Raw genomic sequence first — 13,375 nt, 5'->3', positions numbered from 1 at the left:
ATCCAATGCCGATGATCTTCGACTTGGCGGCCTATTCGATTCGGAACATCCTGACTTTCCATCAAATTATGCCAGTTATTTCGGCCTCGGCCGTCGTTTCATTTCTTGTAAACAAAGTGCCGAACGTATTTAGAACGGCGTTAAGAGCCAAAGGTCTACCTACCATTCGTGATTCACACCTCATTAGATGACCGCTATATTAATTAATCTCTCTTACGTGTACTTGAAATTAATTTTTTTTTCGACGAGGCAAAGCAGAAACACCTCGAAAGATTAAATCTTCGATGAATTAACACGCAATATTAATTAATACATTTGTTTATTTCTAAATGGATATCGTTACTTTTATCTGCATATATTAATAATAATACAGTTTATGCAAATTGATTTCTATGCACAATTATATGCTTGTAATTAAAGAATTTTTAAAGTTGTGACCAGCTTATAATAGATGTTATCGTTTCTCAACGTAGAATGGTGTTTCCTATAAATAGAATTACGATTGCATCGATCCAGCAATAGGCTATCGATCCTTTATCACAGTGAGATAAAAGAATCGTTTAGCAAAGCTTGTATCAACTTTCGTCGTCATCTTCGCTGCTGGAAGTACGATTCGTGTCGATTCCTATCTCAATGGCATCCGTCTGTCTTCGAGCGCTCCAATTTGTTTGCCAGAGCTGCTTCCACCAACGAAGCGGACCGCCCGTCGACATTGCAAATAAAATCGTATCCACTAGATATCGTTGGTCTTCCAAAAGTTAGTCTTTCGTGCAAATTGAGCTCTTTCTCATCGTTGATGGCGCCAAAGAGCACCAAAGATTAACCGTATTGTAGACTACAATTAAGTAATTGACATTTAGTGTGCCACGCATTCCTTTCCTTGAAAGTAGCAAAGATATCATTCTTAAGTTATATATCTTTTTGCTTTCGTTCGTATGACACAGTTTTGAAATAGTCACTGGCTACGCGAGTAACACTGTGAACGTACCTTTAATCGTCGGTCCTTGCCAACTCCGCGGGATGCCGTGCTTCGAGTCAAGCATTCCTGACACCCTGAAGTGGCTGTTGGAACCAGAAATGGCGAGAGAGAGAGAAAGAGAGAGAAAGAGAGAGAGGGAGCACGAGTCGAACCAAGCAACTGAGAAGATATCACGAGTCGACTGATAAACGAAGATGGAGCAGCAGCCGTATAGCCCCGATTGCTTATTCATCGGTGACCCTCGTTCATCACAATTCGGTAACGAATTCTCATGTAATCGATGTGTCTATTAAACTCGTGACTGATGCTGATAATATGATCAACGTGTAAGCAATGTAATAACTCAAACTCTCCCGAAAGGAATTTCAAAAACACCTAGGTGATTTATACTTATCAATATCAGATTCATTTCAATACCGTTTTTACCAATATCTCATTAGAATTACAAACCTGCGTTGGTATACAATAATTTTATTGTATGGTTTATGAAGAGTATACTCTTTTCTATATACATATATTGTATACTTTATTTTAAAGAGAGATGAAAATTAAATGTGCGCGAAGTACTATTGACTTAGACAGAATGTCGATGGCACTTATGCATTTATTGACAACGTAGATTCGAAAATAGAGAAGAACGAAGAACGCTGGCGAGAGAGTCGCATGGGTGTCTTGCCACAAGAATGGCCAGTCTGTGATGAGAGGACGAATCTCATGGGAACGCAATGCGGAACTTTTATCCATTCTCCGCCACCTCCGTTCTCCCCTTTCCCAACCACCTGTTTGTGAAACTTTCTACCTTGTCGGGCAGCCCCATAATGCACTGACATTGCGACGCCGAAATGGCATTAAGGAGTAACGGCTTGCAGGTCTTCTCGTAAATACCGGTCAGCCGGTCTCAAGAAGTCTTCTAATGCCTTCCTGGAATAGTCTACTTTGTACATTCTTTAAGGTGAGGGTGTCTTTGGTTAACTGCACCTGTTATACAGTTACAGCAACTATTATTCAAAAAGCAACATTAAAGTCAAAAAGGAAAGATAAGGCGCCGAGTTTTAGATTAGAAAAGATTATATGTATAGATCTTAAAGTATTGTGTGTATATATAAGTATGAAAAAATTCCTTTCTCTCTAGGATAATGGAAGAGAAATGAAATTTCAGTAAGAGTTATTTATTTTAAGCGATATCAGTTAAATAATTTTATCCCGCTTGTGGGAACTCATACACCTAAGTATATAAATTTTTCGCCGAAGTCCAAATCATTCCATTCGCCTTTATCGCAAAGGGATAATGTTTTATTCGATAATTAGAACGTATAGATTTCACAAAGTTGTGTCGAGTGGCGATAAAGTTTAATTGGCGTCCTACACTGACAACGTCGAGGTACCCAGATAACTTAACAAATCGATCCGAGTTTTCTCTTTCTCTGCTACCTGCTTTGGTCCATCTTCCCAAGCGGTATATCGTTAAAACCGAATCTTAACTTCGTATTGATTTATTGCTTTCATATAAAACGATACTTTTTAATCAATATTCCCAACAATAATATCTTCATCTGTTTTACTTAGCTATCTGTCTCCACTATACATTATGCTTACTTGAAAGAGAGTATACAAAGAAGCTGATGAGATTTTCTTTTGTTCCTAATGTGTTACTTCATTGTGTCGAATCATTTAATTTTATCGAGTGGAAAAGCTGTCTATTAGGTATTCTGACTTAATTAACTTAGCAAGTTTGTTATTCAACATCCAATCTTGAAACGAAAGCAAGCTATTCGAAGAAGGTTAATGGACCACCAGACGATGTTCTGAGTGGACAGCAGAGAGAGAGAGAGAGAGAGAGAGAGAGAGGGAGAGACGTGCGTGATGGTGAGTCGATGATGGGAAAAGAAGGATTAGAGGAGATGCTGGTAGTCAAAGAAGTGTCTGTTTAGTGGTCGACATTCACATGTAAATCAAGGAAGCAAGAACAGCAAAATAAAATGTTTATTGGAAGACGCCCTGACGATTCAAAGAGAAGACAGAAGAATGTAGTGAGTGAGAGAAAACGAGTAATAGTATCTCTTCATTCTTCCCACTCCTGTGAGAGTGTTCTCGCCTTAAGAACAACGTAGGTGTATACCACACCCCGATGTAGGACCACTTCCCTCGACCCTTTCTTTAACATTGTCTTTCGACTGTATACGTATCAAACAAGCTTTGATTCTTCGCTTGTATTGAGCATCCTCATAGAAATCCCACACGAACCTTCCCTTTATTTGAATGAGAATAGGTCACTATGAAAGTTTCGCTTTTTACTCTTCTTATTGCACCCTTATCCATTAATTAGTACAATCATCTAATAATGATAAATAGCTCATACCTATTATAATTATTTTTATCAATGCTATGAAAGTACAGCACGTATAGGTACCTACTGTAAGATACTGTTATTAATGATTATAACAAAGGAATTTATAAAATTTTGATCAGAATAGTTGAAACTTTACTGACAAAATAATTTAAGTTTTGGCATCGTTGACGTATATAGCATTTCGAGTCAAACGACACAGATTACAGCGGGTTAACATATTCGTCTCATATTCCTCCATATGTGAGGATACTTAATTTATGGTATAATTTTACGGCCAACTGTCCTTCAAGGTTAATGGGCACTCACTTGCTCCCCACAAATTTTCCAAATAAGCTCAGTCAAGCATGCATTCACTCAACACCTCCAATTTCATCTTTTCTCCCATTAACCGATGCAGTTACGACGGTAATACACAGCAGGTGATAATTACAGCCAAAATACTACGTACAGCTCGTTATCCGAATTTTAGCCCTCGAAGTTCTTGCAAAATACAGTATCTTCATAATTTCACATATACAAGCAAAAAATCCGTCAGTTTTGTAACCCATTTTTATATGAGAACGAAAAATAAGTTTCGTTGAAAACTAAAGAGAATTCGGATTCCAATATCGTCAATCCGGATAAAAAGATAAGCGAATGAAATAAATTTGCCACCATTCATTCATCAAGCGTTGTTGTGTATCATTAACTTCTTCACACTTCCTGGATACTCGAGGGAATCCAGATGGTCGGTCGAGGCTGTTGCGAATCACGATTTTCCTTTCCCTTTAGGGCTGACCAATTACGAGAAGCCTCGGAGGATTCTCGAGTGGGTCCTCCATGCTCACCCCCGCTCTCCTCCCACTTTCTTTGCTTGCTCCTGGTGGGAGTTTCGCATGCGTATAGAATTTGCGCCAGGTTGGTCTCGCACTGCGAGAACGCACGCGCTTTCGTGCTTCACCGAGATAAGTGGTGTATGATTTGGCGATGATTGATGGGGTTAGAGGTCAAAGTGATCAGCGGCGCTCCGGGCGCCAAGACTCACCTGACTCTCCGAGCGCAGCTCAAACTTGCAGTATACTCAAAGCAACCGAGTGTAATACGCAACGCGCGGCGACCTTTGCGCGAACACGTGTCTCGCGTTTATGCAAAACCACATGTTCACCAACTATACGATTCATTTCGCCCCTCTTCTTACGCAACTTTTTTTCCATTTATTACTCTCGGTCATCGACCTTCGCTGTATCATTCTTCGCTACAAATAATAATAATGGATGTGGAAGCAGTAAGAACTCACCTGTATCTGCAAAACTCGTCACCAAAATTGATGAAACTTGTATATAGGGAAAAGAAAAAGCGGGGACTCGTTAAGATTCCTTTTAAAAGGGTTAGGGTTAACTGGGTTAAGTATCCTTTCTCCACGTACGGCTGACATATTACTTGAAGAGCTGCGAAATAATTTCAGAAGGAGCAGATATCATCTCAGTAAGAAATTACTCGTACGAGCTATATAAGCTAGTCTTTAGATGTATGTTCGCACAGGAATAATGTATATACGGCTGGTTGAAATTGCAATCTCGGACCTTATTTTCGCTCTTGATTTGCAGGATACGAGGTGCCTAGTTGAGCAATCTTAACTGTGCAAATTAGTCAGGAGCTTGACTAATGACGCAGTTTACGCTTACAAGAATCCTAGCTAAGACTGATTTGTTGCTGTTTGGTGGATCCTTGTACTCTGTAATAGCTTTGAAAATTAACATATAATCAATTATATATATAGTAACCTCTCGTTTTATTGATTTTTCTTACTTTCGTCTACTCTACTATATATGTTGAACAAATTGATGTTATAGACTGTCAAAGCTTTAGATCCAAATGGATCTGATTTTATCGGATCCTATCAACGTCCATCAAGTTCTGTCGGCTTCTGTTTCCACCTGTTAACGTTACAAGCAAGTCTCAGGCGCGTTACAAGGCTACCAACCACGATTAGACAGTTCCGTTACGATAGATTTTCAAGTAACAGTAAAAAAGGTAAAAATATAACTCGTTGGTATTCAATCGTCCTTAACAAAAAATATCTGATATCTAATTTTGCCATGGTCAAAACATTCATTCCACTGTCGGAATTAACAATTTTCTAATGGCTCTTAAAGTAGACACGTGGCATGCAAAATATTCCTACTGCTGCATTATTATGTTGGGGCAATCATAATAAAAGCTTGGATAAGAGAATAATTAAGAGAGCAATCAGGTGCACGTTTAATACTAGGTAACATTTTAGACCAGCGAATAACTTGTTGACTTCCTTGTAGAGATTTTTTTCAACGTTTTTTTATTATTGGTTCAGATAACAATAAGGGTCTTTGACTATATCTCAACTACGCCAGCATTCTGTATCGTATAGATTGGCGATTTCTTTATAGTCCCGGGGCTAGAAAGCTGCACTTGCAACAATTGCCACTGTTTGAATAATCACGGGCCGCCGTTCATATTGCCAGATTAGTTAAACCCGTTCCGTATCATTTCTCTTGATAAATGATGGTGTCTGCGCACGGGTATTGAGATATTTTAGTAAAATCTCTCCGGCACAATCGCGTTGAATAACATGTCACTAATTGCATAACGTTTGCGGTACCGCTTGCCTATTTCTCCATGTATCGCATTATCGCTGACACTACGCGCGATGAAAAATTACGTGTATCAATAATTATTTAAGAAAATTGATGATAGGATATATACACACCCTATACCTCCCGAAGAGAGAAGCTAAAAATGAATGGTAATTTAGGTGTTAATCAGGGGAGAAATCACGTTAACCATATTTTAGTAGGGAGCGTTGACTTAATTATCATGGTTTATACGATACTTTCTCTTTTTCATTCATTAAAATGGACATTGGCAGAGATCGAAATATGTAAATGCTCGGCGTTAAAATGCAAAGATCGGTAAATAACCCGATAACATTGTATCGGGATGATTGAGCCTACTGAGCATTATACGAAAAGTCAATAAAATGAGAGATTACGGTCGTTTCTCGAACCTTTGGAGAAATTAGCGCGTTGGATAGGATGAATTTATCAAGCGGGCGAAATCGGTGGCCGAAAGAGGTGCGTGGCGAACACCAACGTTGAAGAATAATGCTCCCTGAAGCGGAAAACGAGAAACAGGTATCCTCTCGTAAACGCTTTTCGTTTAGTCGACATTACTGGGCTCGGCCGAGTGAGGACGAGTGCATTAATCTGAGCTAATCAATTTGGGCCTAATTGGAGATTACACTCGAGTGGTCGGCCGGCTCTTAGCTTTTTTCGGGGTACGCGCAAGATGCGACCGAGCCACAGCGTTAATAGATTAATTTATTATGGCAAGGCGCACAAAGACACCGCTGTACCGCGTTGCCAGGCGACATATTAGTATCATGTCACGTTGATCGTTAAGCTGACTATAAGTCCGAGCACCGCGAACCTTTCTATATCCACGGAATTTTAATTCCCACGAAAAGATATTGTACTATGCTTGCGCGTTCTTTGCAGGAATGCATTTTGATCAGTGGGTGAACGCTAGATTTTTCCCAATAAAATCTCCTTCGACAAAATAGATGTGATAACTTCCGCAGGAAGAACAGATAATATACATACTTCAATATATATTATTAAAAATATAGGGTTTAAGGAAAATTTTTTAGCTGAGAAGGCATGATTAGTTATCTGTGAGCGTAATAACAAACAAATTATCGATTTTAACAAAACAGCATGCAGCAGCACTGCAAAAGAGGATGGGATGATTAGTGGGTCAAACATATGTTATTTTTTCTTGTTGTGAAATATTTTTAGAAATTTTTAATTATTATTCATTCAATTTATAACAGAATTATGTACGTGTTCAAAGTTAAAAATGGTCTGACTACTATACGGTATGAATCTATGTGATCAAATAACCTTCTTAAAGAGTACGATTGACGAATCCATATAGATTTACCTACCGATATAGAAGTGTCAAATTTAGTTGCGCAAGACATATTTAAATATTTCATCACGTTCTAAAAGACAAGAAGACATGGCTATTATTGAAATTGTGAATGTCGTAAAGTTATTACTGATTCGCACCGCAAAATTTTGTATACTCGTATATGGTACTACTTCGTTTAGAGTTCGAAGATTTATAATAAATATAAAACCATTCGTTGGTTCATTTTGGAAGCGTCGATTTAACGATTAAAATGTCCTAATTCAATAGTTAATGTGTGGTATATTTGAAATACCGTGACCAATATTACCTGACATTATGGAGGGTTCCTTCTGGTCGTCTTGGAGATTAGGATATACATGTGTCTGTCGCTGGATAATTCTGGGATTATTCAATTCGATTATTCCTGTGTTCGTTAATAATAAAAGTCGTGTACGTTTCATTTGAGGACGGTTACTGAAACTAGCACGTTCGATCGTGCGAGAATTTGACTTATTAATTGATTAATAGCCGATTCATGACTATTTTCGCTGAACGTAGTCTACTGCCAATATATGACTGCTGAATATTTTATGAAACGGTAGATTTGCACGATTGCAGAAAGATAACTTAAACCATCCCGCAATGAATGAAATATCTGTGTTGATGTTAATTCTATGATAAATATTATTCAATCTTTTCAATTTTTTTTCCATCAAATTAATTAATCCATCATGACGAAAATGTAGCAATAATAATTAATCATTTACTCGTACGTTATAACAGATTCAGCTGTTTCAAAAGACATTAATTAACATCATACGTCTGGAAACTGTCGAGTTTCACTGAAAATAAAGCATATCTAGAATTACATCAGATGAAAAAAGTAGATCCGGTTTTTCGTGCAATATAAGCGATATAAAAATCAGCTGATGATCTTTGAGAAACGTTGCGTGTATTAGTAGGCGTATCAGAATTTCTCCAGCGCCTTCTCGTTTACAGGGAATTCGCGGTTAGTCTACCTTCCTTCACTGGCAGGCGCAACTATCGCCAACTAATCGCTTCATTTCTGCGCCAACGGCGATGATAACGAGCCGCTCCGATAAGCCGGTGAGTCCGACATCCTGGGGCCAATCTAAGGAATTTCTATCGAGTTGCATGTTACTGAAAAAAAGAGAGAGAACTTGTCCTTAGAATTTTATCGCTTATCGTCCAAGAGAAAATTGTATTGCTGATTATCAATCGCTACCATAATCAGAAATTAATCGAAAGTTAATTTATAGCAGTAAAAAATATGCTAACAGTTAAATGAAGCTGTAAATTCACAAATAAATCTTTAGCACCCAGCTCGTCTATATCGAATAATTAGTCAAAGGTGTATTAAGCTTGTATTGCAATATACTTTCCTGCTGATAATAACGTTTTCACGTGCACTTTCAATATTATTCATTACTGTTGTTACTTATTACATAAACAAATAAAAAATTAATCATTAATCTTGTAAAATACCTTCATAAAGAAAAGTTCTCTCATTAGGTTTCTGGATAAATCAGAACAGATAAAATGTCGATGCAGCTATTAATCGTAATGGTATATTTATTACACTGAATATTTTTAAATTTATATATAAAAGCTGAAAAAATTATTCCCCAAGCCTTTAACTGAAAATAACAATAATAATATGAAAACTCCGGTCCCTCTTCAATTTCTTATACGTTTATTACTTGAAACAAATAAATCTTTAAATCAGTCGACTACTAAACTTTTTGCCAGTCCTAAAAACGCTTTTGTCTGCGTGCAAACATAAATTTCTTACTCGAGGTTTACTCTTACCTTATTATTGCAAACCGAAGACTACTATTCTGGATATAGAAAATACTCACCCCTCCTATTAAAAACTTATCGTCGGTTACTTTTTTATTACTTTTACACTTAATCCTTAGTAAATAAGTATCTACTTTTCGCGCGAACAAAGGCCTTATAGAATTAAATCCTCAAGAAACAGGTGCGCTATTTAACGATGCTACCTGGCGAAGTTGAAATTATCCAAAGTACCTACATCTCGTAGCCCAATTTATTATACACCCGTAGAGCTGTATAAGATCCACCAGTGATTATTTCCTAATAAGAAATAATATTTAAAATTGGCAATTACTATAGAACAAAAAACAAGGAATCGCCTCATCTAATGAAAAATGTTGGAGTTGCAAGAATTGTTGGAAAGTTATGCGGTATAGCGAAGCTGGAATGAGTTTTGGTAAAGAAAAAGTGTATTCTGCTGTTAGTGATAAATGGTTGGGATACTTGGTATGCTCGGGAGTGTAAAGTTCTTGTGGCTGATGTTGCTGAGGGTCTTGTGGAAGGGGGTCTCGTTCGCATTATCGGCCTATAGTAGCAGCAAACTGCAGAAGTAGCTTTTAGTAGTCGAGACGGCGGACGAGTGCGGGCGGCTTGGTACTGGTGCAAAGGAGCCGAAATCATCGAGCAATTACTCGCTCATAAACGAGCGACACTAAAGGAAGCATGCCAGCCAATAAAAGTTGCTCCAATGACACACGCATATACGCGACTCCTTACAAAAACAGTTAATGGCGGGGAGGGAGGACAGCATCGACACCTTGTCGTTTCTATAGGACATTCGAAAAATGAATTTGTGATATGGATTTGCCAAAGTTCACCAAATCTCGAAGACACTTTTCACTATCATTTTCCCAACTTGTATTTACGATTGCATAAGCTAGGGTATTTTGTTAAATCTATGCTGAAAAGTTTTGTAGTTTCTAAGTATTCTCCGATAATAATCGCAATGTAAATTTTAAAACTTAATGTTAACAGTAAAACTTCCTTTATTATTGCTTACAATAAGGAAGCTGGCCAACTTGGGTGAGATTTTAATTAATAATTTTATATTTATTCATGTATTTTTATAGGACAATTAAAATCGTTTTATGGTCTGTAAAAACATTGCATTTAGATATTTATATAATATACTATACTGTATCTGAATACTTATAATAGCATGATTCAATCCCTCTAGCAAAATTGCAAGAAAACTCTGATGGGTTTGTGATTACAATGCGTAAAACTTAGCCGCGTTGTATGAGCTTTCCTTTACGCGTATAAGTTACATTACGCCTACACCAGTTCGAGCTGATTCGTATTTAAACCTACAAAAGTGTAGGTAAGCTTGTATTCGCAAAAGCGTGCCAAAACGGTGGCATTCCATCTGACCCACACGCAGAAACGTGAACGGCCTGGACGAGAGAGTTTTATACGAGTCTACGAAGTAATGTGAACTCATGGGTATTTTATACCCCCACCTAGCCGCTCAAGCTCGCACATACACAAGAGCAGTGTACATCAGTGAGTCATTTCTACTCTTCTCCGTCCGTACTCGCTGATCACAAATACTTGTGAAGTTATGGGTATTTGGTTTCCCCACCTTGCCACACTCACACACACACACCCCAAGAGAATATGCACAGGCATATGCGGTCTCGTCCGTATGAGCCGACCCCGCCGCTTCACGCACACTATTGCAGCTGTGTATAGAAATTCGGTCGAGTTCGGTGGGCTTCGGTGCACTTTGAGTGCAAGCGAGATCCGCATAGTATTTTCGGATGTCTCTGTCTTTCGCAATGCATGATTCGGCTAATTCTCGAGAACCTTTTCGTTCAGCTAAACTACTAAAGAAGAATAGAAACTATTGAGTTCTCGTATACTCTCTATACATATTTCGGCTAATTTTTGAGCTTCTAAATAAACATGTTTGCATATTGTACGTTACAGCCCCCTACTAGATTTCGGGCTTAACTCTTCTAGCCTAATCCGTGTCTGCAATGCTAGTTAAGTGAAAAAAATTTTCATAGTGAGATGCGGAAATTTACAAAAGATAGAGAAATCTGAAAACACACTATATACAATTCTCTCTTACACCTGAAGTGCACCCTCGGAGCCTACCGAGCCGATCCCAAACAAAGTTCTTTACGTGCTCCATTGTTAATATCATAATAGTGCGCGTGAATCAGTGCGGATGGCTCACACGGACGAGGAATATGCGTGTGTTACCCCGTTCGAGGAGCCATACTGGGGAGCCTACATACCCAGGAGTTCACATCGCATGAATATACGGGCTTCCGTATGCGTTCATGGGTGTGCAATGTCTGCACTCCCGGTTTACCCACATCAATACAAACGACACGCACTCTCCTCGTAAAAGCCTTACTACTGGCGCACGGATAATACGCGCATTAATAATTTATAACTTGCCATTAACAGTTTTTAGCAGTGTCGACGAAACGCCCTGTTGATTTTCTATACGGCACCAGAACGGTGCGTTATAAAACAGAACCAGCCACTACTGTACCTCGCTGTATTTTGCAACAATCCACATCGAATCGCAAGCATAAATTTGTACTAGACTTTTTTAATTCCCCATTTATCGCTCAACGATTAATTTTTTAATAATGCAAGAATTGAATATATAGTTATTGTATGTAGTAAATATATGTAGGAATCCCCTACCTTATAGGAAATAATTCGGTCTAGTTATTTTAAAGCAGCGCAGTGTTGGTAATGGAATGATTACAACGATCTAAGCAGATTTTGCTGGTAGTTTTACGAGACAAAAATTACGCCGAATTCCGGGCACGCTCTCTTCTTTGATATCGCGATCGTTAAGAAAGCAACGGTTCTTCAGTGTATTCGCACAGTTATCCGAGAATAACGATCCCCACGACTTCGGTTGAGATTTCTGGGCTACTGGGACATCGACAACTATGTATCATAAATGTGGAAGGACAAGCCTCGATTTACATCGATGATCAGAACGATATATCGTTCGATCAAGCAGTTATTGCTTACGAGGGGCCATAATCTCCAAAGTGATCATCGTAAACCCTTCCTCGCTCATTTTCTTGTACTTCCACCTGTCATACCATACCCTCTGCGCAATGCTACTTCAATGAAGTACCGTGATATTAAGAAGAACGTGAATCATTTAATGTATAAATTTTATTTTAAACCTCAAAAGAAAGACATTTTCTCTTTATCAGAGAATGACAGAAATTAATGACAGTTTTCTCTCTTAAAAAAAGATAATAAAATTTCTGCTTTTAAGGTTTCACTCGAACGTCGTGTCCTAATTCTCACGGATTGAAACTTTTTAGCACTATCGAAAATTTAATTATATTTCATTATAAGTTTATGAATAAGAGATAAAAATCGTTATATGTTGAAAAGTGAATACTATACAGTCGTGTGAACGAGGCTTAAGGACGTAGTGCGACAACGTGGCAGGTCAACAAAGGCATACTTCGCATTTGCCGAGCATAAAGAGTATTAACTCTAGGAATACTATGCGTAGGTGGCTCTCCCACGTAGGTTCTTGCACGTCATAAGTGTCATATGCAGGGAACTGTCGAGCAAACTTCTACCAGGTAAATCCCACCTCCCCTCCCTCGTTCACTCTTACCACGTGCCATTGAGCAAACTCCAGCAACACTTTCACATCATTGTCTTTGCCCAGCTTTATTAATATCTATAGCTTAACAACGTCTCGTGTACTTTATTATAATAATTTATGTTACTTGATATACTGCAGTCGAAAACTTGCTACCGTGTACGTACGTAACTCTGTACTGTCACATTTATTTACAGATAAATTTAATTATACAAAAAAAAACTTAAATGAATGCATTCAATTTATAACAAAATAGTTATGGTGTCATACAAAAATAATAACAGATGTGTATACACTTTTGTGAGATATTTATATAGAAATATTAGTTTTTAGAGATTGGATAATGGAAAGATGACGAAAGAAATTTTGATACGAAGTTGGTGGGATGATGGTAGAGGCGAGGTGTCTCATCTGGGCGAAAGCAAGCAAAGCGAAGTGGCCCTGTGAGTCTCGTAGCTTCAGTCCTCCCGTAGTCGTGTCAGCACGTCTCGGTAGTGGTCGGCCTCGATTAGAGCCACGGAATAAATTTCTGCGGAGTGTGGGAGCGCGCGGACGGGGTCCTCGTCTCCAATTGACCCCACTTTGCCATGAAACTCAGCAGACTACGCGACCAGATTTCAGCGAGGATGGCCACGCTTAGATTTTCACAGATTACGCCAAG

Source organism: Prorops nasuta, unplaced genomic scaffold (assembly GCF_024137725.1).
Source record: "Prorops nasuta isolate Cenicafe-Biocafe unplaced genomic scaffold, Cenicafe_Pnas_1.2 PNAS00003, whole genome shotgun sequence".
Lineage (NCBI taxonomy): Eukaryota > Metazoa > Arthropoda > Insecta > Hymenoptera > Bethylidae > Prorops > Prorops nasuta.
This window is presented reverse-complemented; position numbering follows the sequence as displayed.